Source organism: Pteropus medius, unplaced genomic scaffold, assembly GCF_902729225.1.
Source record: "Pteropus medius unplaced genomic scaffold, Ma_sr-lr_union100, whole genome shotgun sequence".
NCBI classification, from domain to species: domain Eukaryota; kingdom Metazoa; phylum Chordata; class Mammalia; order Chiroptera; family Pteropodidae; genus Pteropus; species Pteropus medius.
In genome coordinates, this window is record NW_024350325.1 from 8,008,600 (window position 1) to 8,032,822 (window position 24,223).

Consider the following 24,223-nt stretch of genomic DNA (forward strand, 5'->3'; position numbering starts at 1 on the left):
CTCTCTCCCAGTGTGTGGACTCACCGCCGCCATAGTGGAGATGTCATTAAACTAGATAACAGAGGTCACTACTCTCAGAGGATTCCCTGAAACCCCACCTCTCCCAACTCGAAACCCCACTCAAGCCACATCCAGGTATATCTTCAGTGAGTCAAGAGCTCCTTGCTGAGCAGTGCCTAGACTCACACTGGAGGCAGCTGGCCTCAGTTTCTGGTATGGCCTTTTGAGGCAACTATAAGCGTAGCATCTGGGGATTGCTTGCTGAATCTTAACAGGTGGCCCCAAAGGGATACCGGCTTGGGCTAAACTTGGCCTGCAGCTGAACGGCTCTTGGGACTGTACCACTAGATACCTACTACACAAGGCCATACTAATTAGAACAGGAGACTTAGAAGCTTTGCTTAGTACATTGAAACAGATGCAGAAAGGCAGCCAAAATGGGAAGACAAAGAAGCAGAAACCATATGAGAGAACAGAACAGAGATCCAGAAACAATGGAGTCAAGCAATCTAACAGACGCAGAGTTCAAAACACTGGTTATAACGATGCTCAGTGAACTTAGGAGAAGTGTAGATAAATTCAGTGAGAACTTCAACAAAGAGATAAGAAACATAAAAATGGAAATGGAAATTATAAAGTGAAACTAGTCAGAAATGAGGAACACATTATCTAAGATGAGAAGTATATTAAATGGAAAAAATGAAGTGAATAAAGAAGAGGTTCAAATTACCTTTATAGAGGATGGGAAAGTCAAGGACATTCAATCAGAATGGCAAGAAAAAAGAAGCCAAGACATAATAATAATTTAAGGAGCCTATGTGACACTATTTAATGTAAAAATATCTGTGTCATAGGGGTGCCAAAAGGAAAACAAGATGTTGAAGAGCTATTTGAAGAAATAATAATAGAAAACTTCCCTCACCTGGCAAAGGAAATAGACATACAACCCCAGGAAACTCAGAGAGTCCCAAAAATCAGGAACCCAAAGAGGCCCACACCAAGACACATCATAATTAAAATGCCAAAGGTTAACTACAAAGAGAGAATCTTAAAAGCAGCAAGAGTAAAGCAGTTAGTTACCTACAAGGGAACACCCATAAGACTGGCAGCTGATTTCTCAAACGAAACTATGAAGGACAGAGGTGCTTGGCACAAAATATTCGACGTGATGAAAACCCAGGATCTACAAGCAAGAATACTTTATCTGGTAAAGCATCATTTAGAGTTGAAGGACAGATAAAGAGCTTCCCAGAACCGAAAAAAAAAAAAAAAAAAAAATTTATTACCGCTAAGCCAGTATTACAGGAAATATTGGAGGGACTTATTTAAAACCATGTATCAAAAACAAGAATAAAGAATGGTAACAACTACATTCCTATCAACAGTACCTCAGATGCAAAAGAATTAAGTGCTCCAACCAAAAGATAGGGTGGCTGAATGGATAAGAATACAAGATCTCTACATATGATGCCTACAAGAGACTCACTTCAGATTAAAAGACACACACAGACTAAAAGGAAGGGGATGGAAAAAGATATTGCCTTGATGGACCTAGAGGGTATTGCGCTGAATGAAATGGGTCAGAGAGAGAAAGACAAATATCTCAAGATTTCACACACATATGGAATCTAAAGAACAAAATCAACAACAACAACAACAAAAGTGAAAATAAACTCATAGATACAGAGAATATTTAGAGGGATACTAGATGGGAGGAGGGTTCGGGTGAAAAAAAAAGGACAAACGAATTAAGAGGTACAAATGGATAGTTGCAGAATAGACATGGAGATGTAGAGTGTAGCATGGGGAAGATGGCTAATAATGTTGGAATAATATGTCATAGGGTAAAGGGGTACTAGATTTAGTGGGGTGATCACTTTGTGAGTTATGTGGATCTCTGATCAATATGCTATATAACTAAAACTGGTATATTACTGCATACCAACTATAGTTGAAAAAAACTAATTAAATTGTACAATGTAAATACAAGCAACTAATTATATTTCAATAAAGAAAAAATCAGTAGGTGAAAAAAAAAACCCAATTCAAATGACAGTAGATTTCTCAGAAAATGTAAAGATCAAGTCTAATATTTATGAGGCCATACTAATACAAATTATTGAATAACAAATAAGTGGGAGAGAAGAGACAAATCTCTTGGGCAGAATAATTCCCAATAAAGAGTACGTGGAACATAATCCCCACTCCTTAAATGTGAGTGGTACAAAGTGACTTCCTTCCAGAGAGTAGAGTATGAAAAGAGGGTTGTGGTAACTTGATAGAGGACAAACCTGACAAACACTACCTCATCCAGGTGATCACAGTCAACATCAACAGTGATAAGACTACATTGACTATATGTGATAAAATAGCAATTTACCTCCTATCTTCCTCCTCAAAACCCATAACCACAGTCTACTCAGAAGAAAAACATCAACCAAATCAAAGTTAAGGAACATTCTACAAAACACCTGACCAGTAGTCCTCAAAACTGTCAAGCTCATCAAAAACAAGGAAAGTCTAATACACTGTCACATCCAAAAAGAGCCTAAGGAAACATAAAGAGTAAATGGTAATCTGGTATCCCAGAACAGAAAAAGCACTTTAGGTAAAAACCAAGAAAATCTGAATAAAATATGGAGTTTAGTTAATAACGACAAATCAGTATTGGTTCATTAACTGTAATAGTTAATAAACTGGTTGCAGGATGAATGAAAATCCTGTGTACTACCTATATAATTTTTCTATAAATATTGTGGACAAAAAAGGGGTTCTATGGAAAGTAACCTCACAGGACAATCTGATAATAAATTTCTAACTGGGCAGGTTGTGTTGCGCTGTCATGCCCCAGGCACGTAACTTCTTTAGTAAAAGGTTTATCTTTGCCTTAAGCAAGCTTTGTCCACTATTTCTGTATAACTAGGTTAACACATGTTTAGATGCCTTTTTCAAAGCAACCATGTTTAGGAGAGCACATAATTTTAACTATTTTGTAATCCAATCCCCTGCCTTGCTTTCTTCCAACCTTTATGCAATCTTCCTTACTTCCCTCCTTCACGTCAAATATATAAAAGAAGTTGCAAACTGCCATTCTCTGAAGTATGTTGAGATCTTGCTTCCAGGCAAATCTTGTTTGATTCAAATAAATTTTTATAAAAATTCTCTATAGGTTTGAACATTCTTACATCAATAATCTAAAACTGTTTTTAAAAATAAAATTTATTGACTTCCAGTAAAGATGGTGAAGTAAACACTGTGCTCACATCCTCCCATGATATCAAAATTACAATTAAATTATAGAACAACCACCCTTGAGAACCACCCGAGGACTAGCTGAATTAGAAGTCCTACAACTAAGGATATAAAGAAGCCAAGACGAGACTGGCAGGAAGAGCTGAGAAATGACATGAAATGAGCTGGTCTCCCCTGAGGAATGAGGGACCCAGCCCCACACTGGGCTCCCCAGCCAAAGGTTCCAGTGCCAGGAAGAGAAGTCCCCACAACTTCTGGCTGTGAAAACCAGTGGAGATTTTAGGGGAGTAAGATGGAGGTCTGCTGGAGATTCAGGCATCCTCTTAAGTGGCCCACACGGGGACTTACACAGAATCGCTGAGAGACTCATTCACTCTGAGCTCCAGCCTTGGGGCAGCAGCTCAAAAAGCACCAGGGATGTGAGGGGAGGGACCAAACTGTCTGGCTTCAGGGTGAGTGCTGGAAGGGCAGCTCTGTCCTGCACTAAACTGTGTGCAAGCACTATTGTTCCTTTGTTGAGCCCTCCCCCTACCCAGCCTGCAGGCCCAGGCAAGAACCAAGTCTAACACTGCTAACCAGGCTAACACTGCACTTGCTCAACCCTGGTGACTTCCTGAGATCTTGCCCAGCCCAAATCTCTTTCAGAAGCTAGTCCAGATAAGCTGCTGGTCTGGGCCCATGCTGTGGACTTTCCTAAAACCTCTCAAAGGTCCACAAACCCCAGACAAGCAGTGGCTGGCTTTGGCATGCCTTGTAACTTTTGTTGAGTAGCCCCAAACCCAGCACTAGTGGCAGCCGGCCTTGTTTCACATCATAACCACTCCCAGGTATCCCCAAGCCCAGCACAGGCAGCTACCCACTACAGATCATTTTGTGGCTCCTACCATGTGGCCCTGGGCCAGACACAGGCAGCGGCTGACTTTGGCCTACACTAGATCTCCTCCCAAGAGGCCCCGGAACCAACACACCTCATGGCCAGCTTCATACTACACTTGAGCATGCCCCAATTAATGCCACAAATGACACATTCAAGGGTGAACTTGGCAGGCAGAAGAGCCACACTATAGTGAATCCCAGCTGTGGGGTAATCTCGAACACAATAGCTCATCTATAGGGTCAATCCCACCCACTGACATGCCGACAGCAATCAAAGCTCAACTAGAAGACATCACACATAACCCACACAAGGAACACCCCTAGAGTACCTGGCTCTGGTGAACAGGGAGACTGCGCCATGGGGCCCCACAGGACAATTTCTACATGAGCTCACTCTGCCAAGACTGGGGGACACGGCAGAAATACCTGATACATAGAAATGAACACAGGGAAGCAAAAGCATATCCCAAATAAGAGAACAGGATAAAACTCCAGAAAAAGAACTAAACTAAGTGGAGACAAGCAATCTACCAGATACAGAGTTCAAAACACTGGTTATAAGGATGATCAGATAAATTAGGAAAAGAATAGATGATCTCAGTGAGAACTTCAACAAACAGAGAAACATAAAAAATGATAGAAACTATTAAAAAGAATCAGTCAGAAATGAAGAATATGAAAACTGAAATGAAAAATACATTAGATGGAATCAATAGCAGATTAGATGAATCAGAGGATCAAATCGGCGATTTGGAAGACAAGGTAGCAAAAAACACCCAATCAGAACAGCAAAAAGAAAAAAAAAATTTTTAATGAGAATAGTTTAAGAGACCTATGGGATAACTTCAAGCATACCAATATTTGCATCACAGGGGAGGAACACCAAAAGGAGAAGAGAGAGCAAGGGATTGAAAACCTATTTCAAAGAAATAATGACTAAAAACTTCCCTAACCTGGTGAAGGAAATAGACATACATGTCCAGGAAGTGCAGAGAGTCCCAAACAAGATGAACCCAAAGAGGCCCACACCGAGACACACATCATAATTAAAATGTCAAAGGTTAAAGACAAAGAGAATCTTAAAAGCAGCAAGAAAAAAAGCAGTTAAGTACAAGAGAGCTCCTATAAGCTTGTCAGATGATTTCTCAATAGAAACTTTGCAGGCCAGAAGAGACTGGCATGAAATATTTAAAGTGATGAAAACTTAAGACCTACAACCAAGATTACTCTACCCAGCAAAGTTATCATTTAGAATTGAGGGACAGATAAAAAAATACCCCAGACAAGAAAAAGCTAAAGGAGTTCGTCATCACCAAACCACTATTACAGTAAATGTTAAAGGGATATCTTTAAGAAAAATTTAAAACATCAAAAATCTAATATGAAAGTACTGCAAAGAAAAATATTCTCACTGAGAAAGCAAACATATAATAAAAGCAGTAGGTCAACCAACACTAAAGCTAGTACAAAGGATAAAAGGCAAAAATAGGAAGATTTTGTAAGGAACACACACACATACACACAAGAAGCAAAACAATAATAATAAAAACATAAACGTTGAGGGGGTGAGTGAAAATGGTAGTGCTTATAGAATACGTTCGAACTTAAATGACCATCAACTTAAAATAGACTGCTATAAACATAGTTTGGTATATATGAAGTATATGGTAACCACAAACCAAAAATCTACAAGATATATTCAACAATGAAAGAGAAAGGAATCCAAATACAACACTACAGAAAGTCATCAACATATAAGAGAGCAAAAAAATAAGAAAGGAACAGAAAAGAACTATGAAAAAATCAGAAAACAATAAAATGGCAATAACTACATACCTATGAATAATTACTTTAAATGTACATGAATTAAATGTTCCGATCAAAAGATGAATGGATAAAGAAGATGTAGTATGCAATGGATATGCAATTCATATGTAGTGGATTATTACCTGGCCGTAAAAAAGAACGAAATCTTACCATTTGTGACAACATGAATGGACCTAGAGAGTATTGAGCTAAGTAAAATAGGTTGGACAGAGAAAGACAAATACGTATGATTTCATTTACATGTGGTACCTAAAAAACAAAATAGATAAGCAAGACAGAAGCAAACTCATAGCTAGAGAACTGATGGTTGCCAGATGGGACGGGGGTTTTAGGGGACTGGATGAAAAAGGCAAAGTGATTGAGAAGTACAAATTGGCAGTTACAAAATAGTCAAGGAGATGTAAAGTACAATTTAGGAAATATAGTCAATGATATAATAACTATACATAGTGTCAGGTGGGTGCAAGACTTACTGGGGGGATCACTTAGTAAGTTATATAAATGTCTAACCACTATGTTATACACCTAAAACTATTATAATATTAAATGTCAATTGTAATTGAAAAATAAAAATTAACAAGTAAAAACATTTAAAGAATAAAAAAAGAATAAAAAATAATAAAGTTTATTTTAAAACATTCATAACCTGAGAATTGATCAGGATAATAATTTCTTTTAAAAATAAGAAAATTTCAATGGTAGAAATAAAGAAATAAGTGAACATATTATTTAAATAAAAGGATAAATGAATATTCAGAGATTTACTCCTTACTAGAATATAAGTAATTCTAATGTATATTTTATAATAGGAGGATTGAATTACCAAATCATATGGTATTAAGTAATGGTGTTGATATAAAAATGTCCAAACCTGTAGAGAATTTTTATAAAAATTTATTTGAGCCAAAAAAAGGATGCACCTGGAAGCAAGATCTCAACAAGTTGAAATAAATGCTTTGAAGAATAACAGTTTTGCAGTTTGCATTTGAGATTAAGGAGGACAGGAAGGTGGGAGGAAGCAAGCAGGAATGAGATTACAGATAGTTAAGATTATGTACTCTTTGAGGGGTTTAAAAGGGGGTATTTCAAAGGTATGTTAACCTAGATGCACAGAAACAATGGACAGGGCTTGCTTAAAGCAAAGGCAAGCCTTTCAGCATGCCTCCGGCGTGACTACCCACCCAGACTTGCCCAGTTAGGAATTTATGATCAGACCACTCTATGAGGTTACTTTCCATAGAACCTCCTTTTTTTGGTTCACAGTGGAAGTGGATTCATTTCACCAGAATTAGATTATTGTAAAACCACAATCATCAAAATCCACAATAATGCATTAGGCAGAAAACTACACCAAAAACTTTTCAGTACTAAAATGAATCAAAAATGTAACAAACACAAAGCAGTTTCAATAAAATAAATATTGAATCAAGATGACGTCAGTATAGAGAATTAACCTGAGCTGATATTGTAGTCTACATAGCTGGTATAGAAGGGTTAAGAACTTGAAAGCTTACGTAATTACTTAAACATTCCCTACCCTTGTTTGATTGATGGAACTCTTAACAGTGTTTGCCTGAGATGTTTTCCTTCAGGACGGGAATATAAAGATCCAGGAGGCTGCTAGAAACACCCTAGACCAGTTGGAACTAACCAAAGAATTCTCCAGTGGATTCAGTGTGAACTTTTCTCATTATGCCCTCATTATAATACTAAAATCTCTGCACAAGGCAGGGTTTATCTGCAATTTTCTGTACAGAGGATGTATGTATAGCCATCTCCATTTACTGTGTGTGCTCATCCCAAACATACCTCAATGTGCTATAATGTAAAAGCAACTAGCCCTATAATACCAGGTGGCCTTTTGTTCTCAGGGAGGCACTGCTTTGGGAAAGATCCCCAATGTGTTCCTTGCTTGAGGGCTTACAATAAAGGTCCTACTAACAAAATCAACTTGGAGTGTTTTTTTGGCTGACACCTACCAAGTGGCAGGACCCTGGTTCACTTCAGTAACAATATTTCATAACACATATGGCAATATACTTCAGGAGGTTCATAAATATAAACATAAGAAAATTCCAAAAACAGCTGGAACAAAACAGAGGAACATTTTCATATTCTTAGGTAGAATAAAAATTTATGAGCCCTAAGGAAAAAGACTAATCAATTCAAATATATGAAAAATATGAAAAATAAAACTTTCTGTGTCACTCATGCCAAAAGCCCATGACTCCAAACCTAGATTTAACACCTGGTCTAACTGCAGTTTCAACCTCTCCCAGACACATAATCTTAATCAACCAGAATGGAATTTTCTGGTCAGGCAACAGTAAGATTATCTGTAACATAGGTCCCCTTCCCCCACCACAGAAAGAAGAGGCAATCTACATGACTTCTTCTTCCAAAGTAAAGATGTCTTGGCCCTAAAATAATCCCTTCTTTTCTTTCCTAAGAGCTCTCCTGTCTCACCCTTCTTGCTACAAAATCCTTCCCTTGCAATCCCTTGGAGTTCCCCCCTAGTTGCTGGGTGAGATACTGCCTCATCCATGACTCACTTTATAAAGCCAATTAGATCTTCAAACTTACTCAGTTGAACTTCATTTTTTAACAAGAAGAAATATAATAGGGTAGAGAAATAATTAAAAGTCTGCTACTCAAAATATCAATATACAAAAATATATCCATATGTAGAAAATATATGTGTGTACACACATATAGAGAGATGTGTATAAAATAAATGCTTAAATTCAATTATGCACTGTCAAAGGAAATAGTTCCCAAGTAGAAATACAATAAGTGAATTGTGCAAAGTTGACATAACTGGAGTCATTTTAAAATGGGGTCAGTGCAGCCTTTCAGAGGAATTGCCTTGCACATCTTGCTCCTTGAACTTTTGAAATGTTTAAACTGGGCAAAATAACCTTTGGACTGGGCCAAACCAACATTCGATTTCAAACAACTGTTTGTAAAGCTAACAAGAAAGCTGACTGAAAATTAAGGACGGTCTATAGAATTAGTATCACTGTGTACAGCTAAAGAATAATGTAGCTTATTAGCACCAATAGAAACTCCTTCCTTCTATTCAAGTAACTATTTCTCTTCTCTTTCTCATAAAAAAACCCCCTGCCTTTGCCCCATAATCAGAACACTATTTGGGTTTCTGCCTGAGTCAGTACTTCCCAGAATTGCAATTCTTTTTAATTTCAAATAAATGCTATTGCCTCTCATGTTGGCCTTTTATTTTTTAGGTTAACATATCAAAAGTAGAGAAAAATCCATAGTCATATTAGGGGAACTATTTGGCAAACAATGAAAAAACAAGTACATTTACAATAATGTAAACTACAACTCTCTGGAGAGTTATTTGATGATAATTATAATAGTTACGAATGTGCTCAATTCCCTTTTACCCAGTAAATACAATTTAGGAAATATTCTTATAGAAATAACTAAGAAAGAAAAGAAAGTAATCTATCCAAAAGATTTTCCAAGCAATTATAGCAATGCTATTTATAATTAAGAAAAATTATAAACAATTCAAAAGCCTGAGAACAAGGAAATAGGTTGTAAGGCAATAAATTGGATATAACTAATCAATCACAAATACGTGGATAACATCAAACTCTGGAAATGTATTAAAAATATTTTATCCGTTATGATTTTCATTTTCAAGTAACAGAATACCCACTTAACAGTGATTTAAACAATAAAGATATTTAAATAACTCGCTTAAGTGTGGAAAGGTAGGTTGTTCTCAGGTTGTTTCAGCAGCTCAGTGAATGTCATTAAGAGCCCTCTATTTCCATCCACCCTTGCCCCTAGCATGCTCAGCTTTGTAGCTTCATAGTAGTCAGATGGTATATTAGTTCTTTATTGCTAAATAACAAATTACTCCAAATTTAGTGATTTAAAACAACAAACATGTATTATCTCACAGTTTCTGAGGATCAGGAATTTGAGTGTGGCTTAGCTAGGTTTCTTATGAAGTTGCAGTCAAGTTTCTGACCTGTAGTCATCTGGTTTGACTGGGACTGGAGATCCTCTTCTAAGAAGGCTCACTTAAACGACTGTTGTTTAAAGGCCTCAGATCCCCCCTCTCTCTATAGCGCTGCCTACAACATGGCACCTAACTTCTCCCAGAGCCAGTATTCCAAGAGAGGAGAGAGTGACCAAGATGTAAGCAGCAATGTCTTATGACATATCTCAGAAATGATATACCATCATGTCTGCCACATTCTGTTGGTCCCACAGACCACCTCTGGTACAGTGTAGAAGGGGACTACATAAGGGTATTAATACCAACCAGCAAAGACCCCTGGGGACCATCTTGAAGGATGGCCACTGCAGTTCACTCTATTAACTCTCAGTGATTTACATCTCCCCCACATGTAAAAGGTACTTACCACCTTCCAAGGCCCCAATAGTCTCATTACATTACAGCATCAGCTGCAAGTCCAGTATCTCATCACTTAAATCAGATCTAGGTGTGGAGGAGGCCCCTTGGGTGTAATTCCTTAAGTACTCCTCCTGGATATAGTTTCTCTTGTTCTAGAGATCAGTGAGCTAAAGCAGGAAGGAGCATATTACAGCATTTGGACCAAATATGGCCACACCCATCATTTACATATAGTCTACGGCTGCTTTCACATAACAAAGGCAGAGTCCAGTAGTTGCAATGGAGACCAAAAGGCCCACAAAGCCAAAAATAATCACCATTTGCCCTTTTACAGAAAAGGTTTGCTGATCCCAAGCTTAAAAAGACAAATTATTTGACTCATCGAATTTTTGGTCAGATATATGTAACCACTGCAAACTTTCCTGTTCAACAATGGGGGAAAGGAATACACAGGGGACTCCAGACTGAGGACTAGGCGGGTGGGGGTGGAGGTGTGGGGTAAGGGGGAATTCTATGCAAAGTAACCTCGCAGGGGGATCTGGTCATAAATTCTTACCTGGGCAGGTCATGGTGGGTAGTCATGCCCAAGACATATAACTTCTTTAGTGAAAGATTTTAAGCCAGCCCTGTCCATTGTTTCTATGCATCTAGAGGTTAACGCATCTTTGAAATAAGCCTTAACCACCCATCTTTGAAATAAGCCTGTAATCTTCATAACTATTCTGTAATACAATCCTTGCCTCTTTTCTCCCACTTTCACATAATCTTTCTTATATCTCCTTAATTTCTAATGTATAAAGGAAGCTGCAAAACTGTATTCCCCAGAGCATCTGAGATCTTGCTCCCTGGCATATGTTGTCAGTTTGGCTCAAGTAAATTCTTACAAAAATTATTTACAGGTTTGGACATTTCTTATGTCTACAAGGCAAATACTGGAACTTTCTTGATTAAGACTCAGTCCTACTTCCAACACAAAATGACTTTCTATGGCTCTGGACTCTACCCTCTAGGTGCAGCGCTCTGAGTCACACTTCCTTTTTCATGAAAGGTAGCACATGTTTTCAACTAAGTTTTTTCAGCCTGCTTCCTCCTATAAAAGTTTGCATTCCTAATGTTACCGCACGGAGTCGCCCCAGTAGCATGGAGGGGGTCCTTGGTTCCCTGCCGACACAGTAAGGAATTACAGCTCAGCGAGATTTAGCAAAAGATTTATTGAAAGCACTTTCTAGAAGGAGACGGGCAACACCAAGGAAGGCTGCAGCCTCTTGGAATTTGGGGGGGGTGAAAAGACAAAAGATAAAAATGCCAAACAAGGGGTGAGTTACCAGTGAAGAGATGTAAGCCTGGAAGTGGGGAAGTCTATATTATATTAGGGCTGTGATGGGTTGTTGGGGCGGCGGAGGCGGGGGGCGGTGGGGGGGTCCTAGATGATTGGCCTGTGAGGTCACTATGATTGACAGTTGGCTGTTATATAACCACTGCGCATGTGCTTACCCACAATTCAGTCTGTTATACTTAGGTTCATGAACTTCTGGGCATAGGCATGATATTATAATAATGATATGAGGCCAAGGTTACACGCAGGTTAGGGTAGTACCTTCTTGGTACTAAACACTATCCTCAAATTTGTGGCTGGTTTAAGCCAGCAGTTTTTATGGCCTTCTTGCCATAGGACGTAGGGATAATTTATATCAATAAAATAGGTGTTTTGGGGAGGTCCTAAGGGAAGTTTCTATGGTTACAGAGCTGGGTTTTCACTCCTATCACTCATTCCTGCCTAAGTACCTAACACTAAGGCCTCTTTTATTTTGTACTCTCTGTCTTCTTTATTCCAAAGGGCTGCGATCCTTAAAATCTAATTCTCTTAAAGCTTTGTGAGTCTCTTAGGAATATGACTAAGGTTCTTTCCATTAAACAAAAGTTACTCATACAAATCTCTTTCAAATTAAGACCTTCTCTATCTTGAGCTTCTGCTGAAATTGCTGAAGGATAAGGATCATATCCTTAAACTTCTTTAGAAGCTCTACTGTTCAACTGAATGGATCAGTCAGGCACACCACTAAACTCTTTAGAGGGAACTTTATCCGACTGAAAAGTACTATAATCTTAAATAACAACAAAAAATTTTATAGCCACACCCTCAGCTTCATTCTTAGACCAAGTTTTTTTGATAAAGCCCTGGTTTTGATCTTCCCTGAGAAGTAATTTCTTAATTTTAGAATCACTGGCTGTCTAGAGAGGCTGGCAATATTCGAAATCATGAAGTCCCAGATCCTTTATGTTTATCAAATGTTTCTTTAATATATTTGCTCCTTTCACATTTTACTATAAGCAGCAATAATAAACAAGGTGGCACCTTGTGTTCTCTAGCTGGAAAACTCTTTAGCTAGATCACCCAGTTCATTATGTACATTCTCTAGTTTCTACATTACTACATGTGACAGTGTTCTTAAAATTTTTGCTACTACATTAGAAGGATCCCCTTCCCCACAGTCCCTAAAAAGATTCTCCTTACTTTCCCTTAAGCCCTTACCAGCAACCTCTTCGAAGTTTATAAGTCTACTTTAGGCTTTCACTAAACACTATCCTCAAATTTTATCTACCTTTCATCTACTGACAAGTTCCAAAGCCACATCTACATTAAAATATTTATAACAGAATACAACTTCTGGTAATAATATTTGTATTAGTTACCCACTGTATAACAATTATCCCAAACTTACTTAAAGCAACCATTTATTATATCATAAAGTTTCTGAGTCAGGAATCCAAGAGTAGTTATCTAGCTAGGTGGTTCTAGGTCAGATATCACCCTCAAGCAGAGCTGACGGTTTGAATGGGACTAAAAGAACTACTTCCAAGAAGTCACCTGGCTACTGGCTAGAGGCTTCAGTTCCTTGCTACATGGGCCTGTCCATAGGGATGCTCACAATATGGCTAACTTCCTCCAGAGCAATAGATCAGAAAGAGAGAAATGTGGTAAAGATGGAAACTGCAATGTCTTTTATAACCTAATCTAAAAGTAATATCCTGCTGTTTTCTATTGGTCACACAGATGAATCCTGCAACGATGTTGAAGAAAACTGGGCATAAATACTAGGACATAGTGGGGGACATCTTGGAAGCTGGCTACTGCAGTGGCTTGGCAATTCCAGGCATCACATTCTCATTTAACAGTATCCAAATAAGGATGGAAGAAAATGGGTGAAAAAATGGGGACTTTTTTCACATATTCCTCTTTTTTCAGGGGAATAAACATTGTTCAGAAATCTTCCAACAAACTTTTACATCTCATTGGCCTGAACAGGATAAAATGGCTACCACTAAGTGCAAAAGAACCAAGAAAAATAAGTAATTGGTATTTTCAGCCTCAATCATGTAAAGAAGGCAGGAAATAGGAAGTTTCGTATGACTTTTGCATAAACAAAAGTCAAATAAGAAATATAGTAAAGATATACCAATTAGGAATATATATTTTTTGAGTATATAGTCCTAAATTCCAGAAATTAATCATTTCCCTTAAAAATGTTTAAAGTTGTTTTTAAGTTAATACAAATTTAAACAGAAAGCTCTAATTAATAGTTGTTATCATCTATATAGCTTTTATAATAGTAAAAAATGTTCATATATCCATTCTTTACAAAAGCCTTGAAAGAAACAAAGCAAATTTTATTATAGTAGCTCCACTTTACAAATAAGAAACATGAAGCAAATATTATTATAGCAGCCTCAGTTAAGGAAACTGAAGCTCATAGAGGCTAAAAGGCTTAGTCTCTACAGATATAGATGACAACTTAAGTAGTATTACTGGGATTCAAATCCTATGGCATTTCTATTAACATCAGCGATTCAATTTTGTACAGAATTATACTTGAAGTAATATTTGGTTAATTATAATTTCAAAATTACTGTAATTTGTTCCTTTATACTAAAAACCTCTCTTCATTAGAAGAGATTATTTTATGAAGTAGTGTGTGCCACAAAAATATTTTCTGAATATACGGGTTTATGAATAGCTTAAATACATTTTTGGTCAACTCCCACAAATCAAGAAATAATAAGAATTTTGGCATTAATAATGCTTTAAAAGGTATTTTTAATAACTATTTCTCTGACTACAAAAGGGAATTCCTTGCCTCCTATGAATCAAAGTAAGTTCTTTATTTAGACTTTTTATTTTCATTGTTATTTATTAAAATCTATGTTCATATTCACTTCTAAACAATGCTAATTATGTGCTCTTATAAAATGACATCCTTACAATTCTTCAAATATATCTTAGATATATTTTCTTTTATTTCTTAAAATTTCTTTCCTTTCTTCTTCACTTAGTGAATTAGATACAAATGGTATTCCTATAAGATTGAAACATTTTTGATTTAATTAAAAGGGGGAGAACAGAGCCTTGGACATTTCATTGGAAAAAAACATTTTTCACAAATTTTTCCTCCCTAAATTATTCCTATTACTATTGATAAAAATAATGTCTTTAAAAGATCCTCATAACTTTTTAGATATGAGCAGATGAGAATACTAAATAAGCCACAAATTATTAATGTCAAATATATATATATATAGTTAAAAAATAAACTCAAATAACAAAAACACTTTAAAAAATATTAATCAATACTCATGTTATGAAATACACATCATATCATGAAAATAACCAGTCTATACAACCAAGATAAAATTTTGAAAATTCTTTCTTAAACTGGGAAATATATAGACTATGCGATATTTGTATATACTAGTGCCTGTATACAACATCAAAGATAATGTGAATAATTTAATATTCAATTTTCTTTCTTCTTCCCTTCTACTTCTTCTGTCCCTCCTTTCTTCCAGCTTCCTAAAATACAAAGGGCCCTTCCATTTATCTGGAGTAGTCAGTGCTACTTGCACCTTCCCACTGTTTTAGCCCAGAATTAAGGTTGCTTGGGCTTTCTGGCATTCTCCGAGTCTTTTCCTTTTTCATGTCTCTTGAGACATCTTTAACAACGAATCTAGTTCTTGAGTTTTTATCCCACATCCAGCAAACATATAAAAGATAGCACCTACCCCAATCAAGTCAATGACATTCCTGTATGAGAATAGCAGAGAGCTAGAAACAGGCAAAGTAAAAAATGATTTCATTTCAAAGCACCTAAATATTTGAGAATCAATTTCTCTCAGGATTTCAATTAATTCTAAGAAAATTATATACTCCACAGTTGTAAGTCAGTAAGTATCCATTTCTTTTAAGTTATATTATTTCTAATGAAAATTTCATTTTTAAAAATTTAGAGACAATAACACATACAAAATCTCAACCTGCTAACACAAATACTATTTTTCTTTCATGAGTATTTCCTAATACTTTTTTTATACACATATACATTTCACATAACTGTAGAAACAGTATAAAATTTTACCTATTTGTTTCATTTACTGTATAAAACATTAACCATGTTTTTCTATATAGTCATTTAGAAAAAGTTATCATATTTGACAACATAATATTTACCTACAGTAGTAATTCATCTAACACACTATTGATGACATTTAAGTTATTTCCAACTTGTCACTGTTATGGTCAATTCTGTCAAAATTTTTGATGCATATTTTTCCCTCTTCATTTGTGTTATTTTATTAGGATAAAGCCCCACGAATAGGTCTTATGGATCAAAGCATATACACATTTCGAGGAGTTTCATATATATTATTGATTTCTAAAAGTATTATACTAATTAAAAATGCTACCAGCATGAGTATACCATGAAGTTCCCAAGAACCTCACCATCTCCAAGTACCTTTTTGAATTCTCGCTTATGTACAAAGGTATAAAATGTTCTCATAGTTTTAATTTGCATGTTTGATTACCTGTGAGAGTAAACATATTCCTTTTTGTTTGTTTTAAATTTCTACTTATGAGTACTCTAAGTTCACATCCATATTTAATTTGTCAACAGGATCTTTCCTCAAGATCCTGTTGTAAGTCAGTAAGTATCCATTTCTTTTAAGTTATATTATTTCTAATGAAAATTTCATTTCAGGATCTTTCCTCAAGATCCTGTTGGACAAATTAAATATGGATGTGAACTTAGAGTACTTATAAAATTAGATTTTATAAGTACTTTTAGATTTCTTATAAAATTTAATAATTCTTTATTTCTTCTAAATGTTAATCTTTGTTATTTAGTTCAAACATTTCTTCTCATCTGTTTCCTCTTTGCATTTTGGTTTTACTAACATGTTTGTACAAAAATTTTATATAATTTATTAATATCTATAAATGCTCTTCAGTTTTTTTTTTACTTCAAAACTGAGAAAGCTAGCAGTTGCACATAATTTGGTAATATGCTACAGGCTATAATGCTTATTATCCTTTTAATCAGCCTGGAATTTATTCTTTATTTTTATTTTTTTAATTAATAATTTTTTATTTTTCAGTAATAGTTGACATACAATACTATATTAGTTTCAGATGTAAAACACAGTGATTAGACATCTATATAACTTACAAAGTGATCACCCCAATAAATCTAGTGCCCTTCTGACACTGTAGTTATTAGAATATTATTGGTCGTATACCTTAGGCTATACTTTCTATCTCCATGACTATTTTGTAACTACCAATTTGTACTTTTTAATCCCTCCTCCCTTTTATTCCAGCCCCCCAACCCCCCTCCCATCTGGTAATCCTCAAAATGTTCTCTGTATCTATGAGTTTGTTTCTGTTTTTTTCATTTGTTTGTTTGTTTGCTTGTTTTGTTCTTTAGAGTCCACATATATGAGAAATCATGTGGAATTGTCTTCTGCTATCTTACTCCACTCAGCACATTACTCTCTAGGTCCATCATGAAATATCTTTTCCATCTCATTACTTTTAATTTGTATGTGTCTTTTAATCTGAAGTGAGTCACTTGTAGGCAGCATAAGTAAGGGTCTTGTTTTCTTATCCATTCAGCCATGCTGTCTTTTGATTGGAGCATTTAATTCTTTTTCACTTGAAGTACATGTTGATACATATGTAGTTGTTGCCATTCTTTATTTAGCATTTATTAATTCTTATAGGTACATATTTTTTTTCTTCTTGAAGAAGTCCCTCCAACATTTCCTGTAATACTGGCTTGGTGTTGATGAATTCCTTTTGCTTATTTTGGTCTGAGAAGCTCTTTATCTGTCCTTTGATTCTAAATGATAACTTTGCTGGGTAAAGTAATCTTGGTTGTAGGTCTTAGGTTTTTATCACTTTGAATATTTTGTGCCAAACCCTTCTGGCCTGCAAAGTTTCTGTTGAGAAACAGGCTGACAATCTTATGGGCACTCCCTTGCATGTAACTAATTGCTTTTCCCTTGCTGCTTTTAAGATTCTCTCTTTGAATTTAACCTTTGGCATTTTAATTATGATGTGTCTTGGTGTGCATTTCTTTGGGGTCATCTTGTTTGGGACTCTCTGCACTTCCTGGGGTTATATGTCTATTTCCTTCACCAGGTTAGGGAAGTTTTCTGTCGTTATTTCTTCAAATAGGTTTTCAATTCCTTGCTCTCTCTCTTCTCCTTCTGGTACCCCTATGATGAGAATGTTGTTATGCTTGACGTTGTCCCAGAAGCTTCTTAAACTATTTTCTTTTTTGGTGGGGTAGGAAGGGGATTTTTTTCTTGTTGTTTTTCTGATTGGGTGTCCTTCACTACCCCATCCTCTAAGCTGTTGATTCAGTCCTTCACTTCATCCACTCTGTTGAATTCCTCTAATATACTCTTCATCTCAGATATTGTATTCTTCATTTCTCACTGGCTCCCTATTATGTTTTCCATCTCCATTTTTATTTTTTTTATCTCTTTGTAAAAGTTCTCACTGAGTTCATCCACTCTTCTCCTAAGTTTCTCGAGCATCCTTATAACCAGTTTTGAACTCTGCAACTGGTAAACTGCTTGTCTCCATTTTGGTAAGCTCTTTTTCTGGAGCTTTGTTCTGTTCTTTCATGTGGGACATGTTTTTATGTCTCCCCATTTTGTCTGCCTCCCTCTGTCTGTTTCTATGTAGTAGGTAGGGCTCCAAAGTCTCCTGGTCTTATTAGAGTGGCTTTATATACTACGTGTGCTGTGGGACCCCCGTGGCACAGACCGAGAGGGGTCTAGCTGCAGGTCAGTTTCAGTTGCATCCCGTGCACCTCTGGCCACCTGGTAAAAGTCACCAAGCAATCCATATGTGGCTGCTACCCGTGCTGAGTTTACAGGTGCTTCAAGGGGCCAAGTTAGAAGCTGAGGCCAGCTGCCACTGGTGTGGGGCTAGCGACTGCTCAGCAAGAGGTACAGGGCACACTGAGGCTAGATGCTGCTTCCTTGGGTTTTGTGAGCCTTTGAGAGACTTTACGAAAGTTCACAGCAGGAGACAAGACAGCCTATTTTTATAGAATAAATCACTGGAAGCAGCTTGTGTGGGCCCACAAGTTGGGGGAGGCAGAGTCTCAGGGAATCCCCTGGGCAGAGCAACTTGTGTTATCCAGGTTGATGGTGCCTGCTTCTGCAGGCTGGGAGAGGGGAGGGCTCAACAAAGGAACAATGGCTTCTGCCTGCACTTCTGTCCAAGAGAAAACCACCCCTCCAGCTCTCGCCCTGGAGCCCTACCGTCCAGAGCCTCCCCGTATGTCCCTGACATCCCTTGAGCAGCTGCCCTGGCACTAGAGCTCAGAGCAAGCGAGTCCATCAAGTAAGACCAGGTGCAGGTCCTCTATGAGAAAAGTCTCTGCTTCCTGCAGCCCTCCGTCTTACTCAGCTTTAATCTTGGCTGGTTTTCACAGCCAAAAATTGTGAGGACTTCTCTTTCTAGCACTGGAACCCTGGGCTGGGGAGCCCAGTGTGTGGTCCGTACCCACTGCTCCTCAGGAGGGGGAGGTAGCTCTGAAACTAAAATAGCCCTCTTGATAGTCGATCGCCACACGCAGTTGTGGGACTGGGCCGTTTCGTGTCTCCGCCTCTCCTACTGTTTTGTGGTGACCTGTTATTTGAAGTGACCTAGTTGTAGGGCTTCTGACCAGCCAGACCTCTAGTGACTCCACTTATTGGTTGCTCTGTAATTTTGTTATAATTTTGATGTGGTCACTAGAGGGGGTGTGCACAGCCTCTACCTTCTACACCATCTTGAATCCTAGATATACTTTTTGTAAAACGACAAGTTGATCAGTATGAAAAGATTTCAATTTTTCTCAGGTTTGTCCTTCTTGACCAGTGCTACTACATAGTTGGCTAAGGCTGAAGGGTCAGCATCACATAACAGATCTGGTAACTTGGCCAGCCAGGACTTAATGGCATCCATATCCTCTATGAGCATGGTGCAGGGATGGCAGGCTTGGCACCACTTGGAATTGATTTTGATCTGTGATGTTTAATTCAAATTTAGTTACAGAAGGAGAAATGTGTACCTTTCTTATGCTGCTAACTGATGTGAAATAAGATAGATTTCTCTATGGTATATATATGTGGGGGCAAAGGAGTAAGATAACTGCAATAATGTGGAACTACTATAAATAATATGAATACTGTGAATTTAACTCTAAAATTTGCCATGGAAAATGAGTACACATGTACAGTAATCTCCTTTTATCTGAGGGATATGTGTTCCAAAATCCCTAGTGGATTCCTGAGACTGCAGATAGTACTGAACCCTGTATATACTGTTTTATCCTTTATATACATACCTATGATAAAGTTTAATTTATAAATTAGACACAGTAAGAGATTAACAATAATAACAAAATAGAACATTTATAACAATATACTGTAACAAAAGTTATGTGAATGTGATTTTTCCCTCTCTCAATGAGAAACTATATTTCTTAATATAGTTAATGGCATTGTGAGTCACTTGCTTTTTCCATCCTAAACCCTTATCTTCTGTATGCCTGATCCTTTAATTGAAAAGCCTTATGACATAAGATAACGGAGCTTCAGGTCTATAACCATGAGGACAGTAGGTTTGGGTTGGACCTTAGACTAAGGATAACATCTTGGCTTTAGATGTGTTTCAGCCCCAGGCCTACTGAGGTGGAACAACAACTCCACCATCCACAGGACCAGATGGGATGGCACCAAGGCTGATTCCAGAATGGAAACCATGATCAATTATGTCATCCCTCTTCAATCATCCAATCAGGAGCACCCATGACTTCAACTCCTTTAGTTTCCATGACTACTGATTTTTCCCTATATATTCTGTACTCCAGACACACCTGGGTGGCCAGGCCTTTGAGCGATAGCTTGCCTGTATCTCTGGGACTTGCGACTCTCTAATAAACTTTGCTTTCTTTGCTATAAAACCTGCACGTATCTCTTCCTCGGCTTAGATGTGTGCAGGCAGATTGACCCCTTTTTTGTCCCGATAACAGTAGAATGAATTTCTTTTTTTTTTCTTCACAATTTTATAAAGATTTATTCTTACCTTAGATATTAGCAAACTCAGCATACAATTATTTTTCTTAAAGGAAGCACTTCAAAGCTTCTCTTTGGCATATCCAAATCGCCAACATCACTACTCTCGCACTCTGAGACCACTGTTAAGTAAGGGTTACTTGAACAGAAGAATTGCAATACCAGGATAGTCCATCTGATAACCAAGACAGCTACTAAGTGACTAAAGGGTAGGTAGCTTATAAAACTTGGGAGATAAAAGGATAATTCACATCCTAGGTGAGACTGAAAAGGGCAGTGAGAGATTTCATCATGTTACTTTGAATGGCATGCAATTTAAAACTTATGAATTGTTTAATGAATCTTCCATTTAATATTTTCGGACCTCGGTTGACCATGGGTGACTGAAATCTCAGGAAGCAAAACCGCGGATAAGGGGTCACTACTGTACATTATCTAAAAGAGACAAAATAGCTCCCAGGCCCATATGACTTGGCTATAATCTAATTGAAAATGTTAACAGATCTATTTTAAAACATGAATAGGTAACATGCAAAAAAAAAGAAGCTGGACCATCTTCTTACACCATATACAAGAATAGACTCAAAATGGATTAAAGATTTAAATGTAAGATCTGAAACCATAAAACTTTCAGAAGAAAACATAGGCAGTAAACTAATATTACTAACAGGAATTTCTTTTCAGATATATCTCCTTGGGCAAGGGAAACAAAAAAAATAAATAAACAAATGGGACTACATCAAACTAAAAAGTTTTTGTACAGTAAAGGAAACCATCAACAAAACAAAAAGACAACCGACTGGGAGAAGATATTCACTAATGATACATCTGAAAAGGGATTAAATTTATAAAGAACTTTACAACTCAACAACAAAAAAACAACCAATCCAATTAGAAAATGGGCAGAAGACCTGAACAGATACATCCAATCAAAGCTGCGCAGCTACATCCCCATCAGCATCTTCACTGATCGATCAGGACAGTATCTTTTGAATCAATCAAACTGCAAGGATTTGGAGTTCTCATTTTTATGAGGATGGACCAATGAGGGACCAGTGGCAAGGACTTCTGTCCATATAAGTCAGCTCCCCTCTAGCTTGGGGAGCACACTTTTTCTTTCCACCAAAGACAGAAGAGTGTGTTCCTCTGACTGGAGCTGAAATTAAAACACTGGAGCTGAAACTGAAACACTGAAGACATCTTCCCAGAGTAGATTGGAGCAGACCAGGGCAGAGGTGCCTAGCCAGAGAGGAGCCTCGGCCCAGGGCCACCTTGCAGCCATGCTGTGTTACTTCATAATTGAGCTGCAACACTACTGAGCTGTTCTACAATCACGCTTTTTTCACAGCCATGATGTATCACAACTGAGCTATTAGCACTGAATAAAGTTTCCTTTTTCACAGCTCCCCAAACTGGGGATTCCTGTTGGCATTATATTGGTGCCAATGACCATTGACAGACACCATTTAGAATAGTATTTTTTTTAATGTGGGTTGTGACCTACTGGTCTGTCTTTGCTTAGCATTCTACAGCTTAACAGTAAGATTGTTATTTCTTGTCATTTATCCTGCTTAGTATTCATGGGGATCCTTAAATCGGAGAACTTGTGTCTTTCATTAATTCTGGCAAATTTTTAGTGGCAACTAAGGATATTGCCTCATTCCTATTCTATGCTTTCCTTCTAGAACTCTGATTAGATCATATAATCTCTTATTTTTCCTATATCTTTTTTCTCTGTGTATGGCCTTCTATATAGTTTCTCTAACTTTGCCCTACATGTAGGTTTAAAACATCATTTAATTTTTAAGTACTATAATTACATTTTCATTTCTGATATTCTAATAGGTTCTTATTTGAATGTGCCTGGTCACTTTTATAGTCTATTATTCTTTATGTTTTAGAATCGATTTTTAATTTATTAGACATATTAAACATTTTATGCATTAGATAACTCTAATAGGTAAACTCTCTACAGATATTTTCGTTGTTTGTGGTTTCTGCTCTTGTTCATAGTGTTTTGATCCTTTCCCCTTATGTTTTCCAAATTTTTACATGTATATAAGCATATTTGTTAACATATATATAGTTAACAACAATTTTAACTTATATAAGCTTATTTGTTAGCTTATATACATATTTCTATATAATTTAACTATGATTATTTGATAACAAGGTTGATAATTCCCTCTAAGGAGGATTTATGATTGTCTGCCTGGTACCAAAGAGCATTACAGACCCAAGTCCATTTTAAATTAAAATTCTCCATTTCAGGAATTTTAGAGACCATGAAAATAATGTAATTTGAGGCCTCAAATCCAAATGAATGTGAGCTGGTAATTAAGAATTATTATGAGAGATTTTAATTCCACCCAGGGCTTGTATGTTTCTCCAAAATGGTCCCTGATCAGGGCCCCTACACTTTGCAGAAGCCAAGGAATTTTCCCCAGCCCCCATTCCTCACCAGGTACAAACTTCTGTGCCAACAGAAATCCATGGGTACCCCAAAGTTTTCAGTGACTTTGGCACTTGCTTACCTCACAGAATATACTTATTCTGTTTTTAGCTCCAGAAAGTTTCTCTTATTTTTTATGAGTTAATCCATTCATTTTAAAACATTTTTTAATACTGAATCTAGTATTTTACATATTAGGTAGAAATGAAAGTCTATTTAATACTTCTACAATTGCTTTGTAAAATTTAAATAGGAATATTATATTTATTCTTGATAAATTTTTTTTAGTGTTACTATAGTCTACAAGTCTGTCAACATTTACAGTCTTGAATGAGTTATTATATTAGCTTACCTTAGAAGTTGTGTGTCATCTGCAGATTTGTTTCAACTTTCTCAGCCTTCACCAAAGTCACCGATCAAAAGTTTCTGAAAAAAAGAAAAGCTTCGAAATTAATTCTGAAAATCTTTACAGGAAATTCAACATATTTTCTTATTATAATCAGGTATATAGAATTACGAATTAAATTTCCATGATAATCATATACAGATAAATCAAATTAAAATAGGAAAATCTTCCTACCCCAACTACTTCAACTGGTAGATCCTTTAAAAAGTAGTATTGAATCGAATGAAAATATTTTATCATCAATGGGAACCAGCAGAAGTGTGAAGGTATGGCTTGGGGGAAGGAAACTCTAGCACCTCTCAAATCTCCTTCAGCCCTCGTCTTTCACAGGCAGAAACACAACTTATTTAAACTAGTATCTTAAAAGCTAAAGTTTACAAAAAGACTGTGGAAAGCTTAAAAGAGCTTTGAACTATCACAGAGGGAAGCTCTGAAGAGCTTTTTGCTTTTAACAGCATCATGAAAACCCATGCCTACTATTTTTTTTTTCTTTAGTGCTTTGTCATACTTTTAGTTCCCATCTTACTTATTTTAATCATCAATGAAACTTTTGTAAAATTATCTCCAACATCAACATAAGGACTTGTGCGTGTGTGTACGTGTGTGT

General features: G+C 36.7%; 1 protein-coding gene across 2 annotated transcripts in view; it reads right to left on the bottom strand.

Annotated features, from left to right (window-relative positions):
• CAB39L (calcium binding protein 39 like) overlaps positions 1 to 24,223 on the bottom strand; it is a 138,483-nt gene that overhangs the window by 103,643 nt on the left and 10,617 nt on the right. For both annotated transcript variants that reach the window (XR_005647884.1, XM_039839382.1), the window contains exon 2: positions 23,563 to 23,636. The gene's annotated coding sequence lies outside the window, so the exon portion shown is untranslated. The remainder of the gene's footprint in view (positions 1 to 23,562; positions 23,637 to 24,223) is intronic.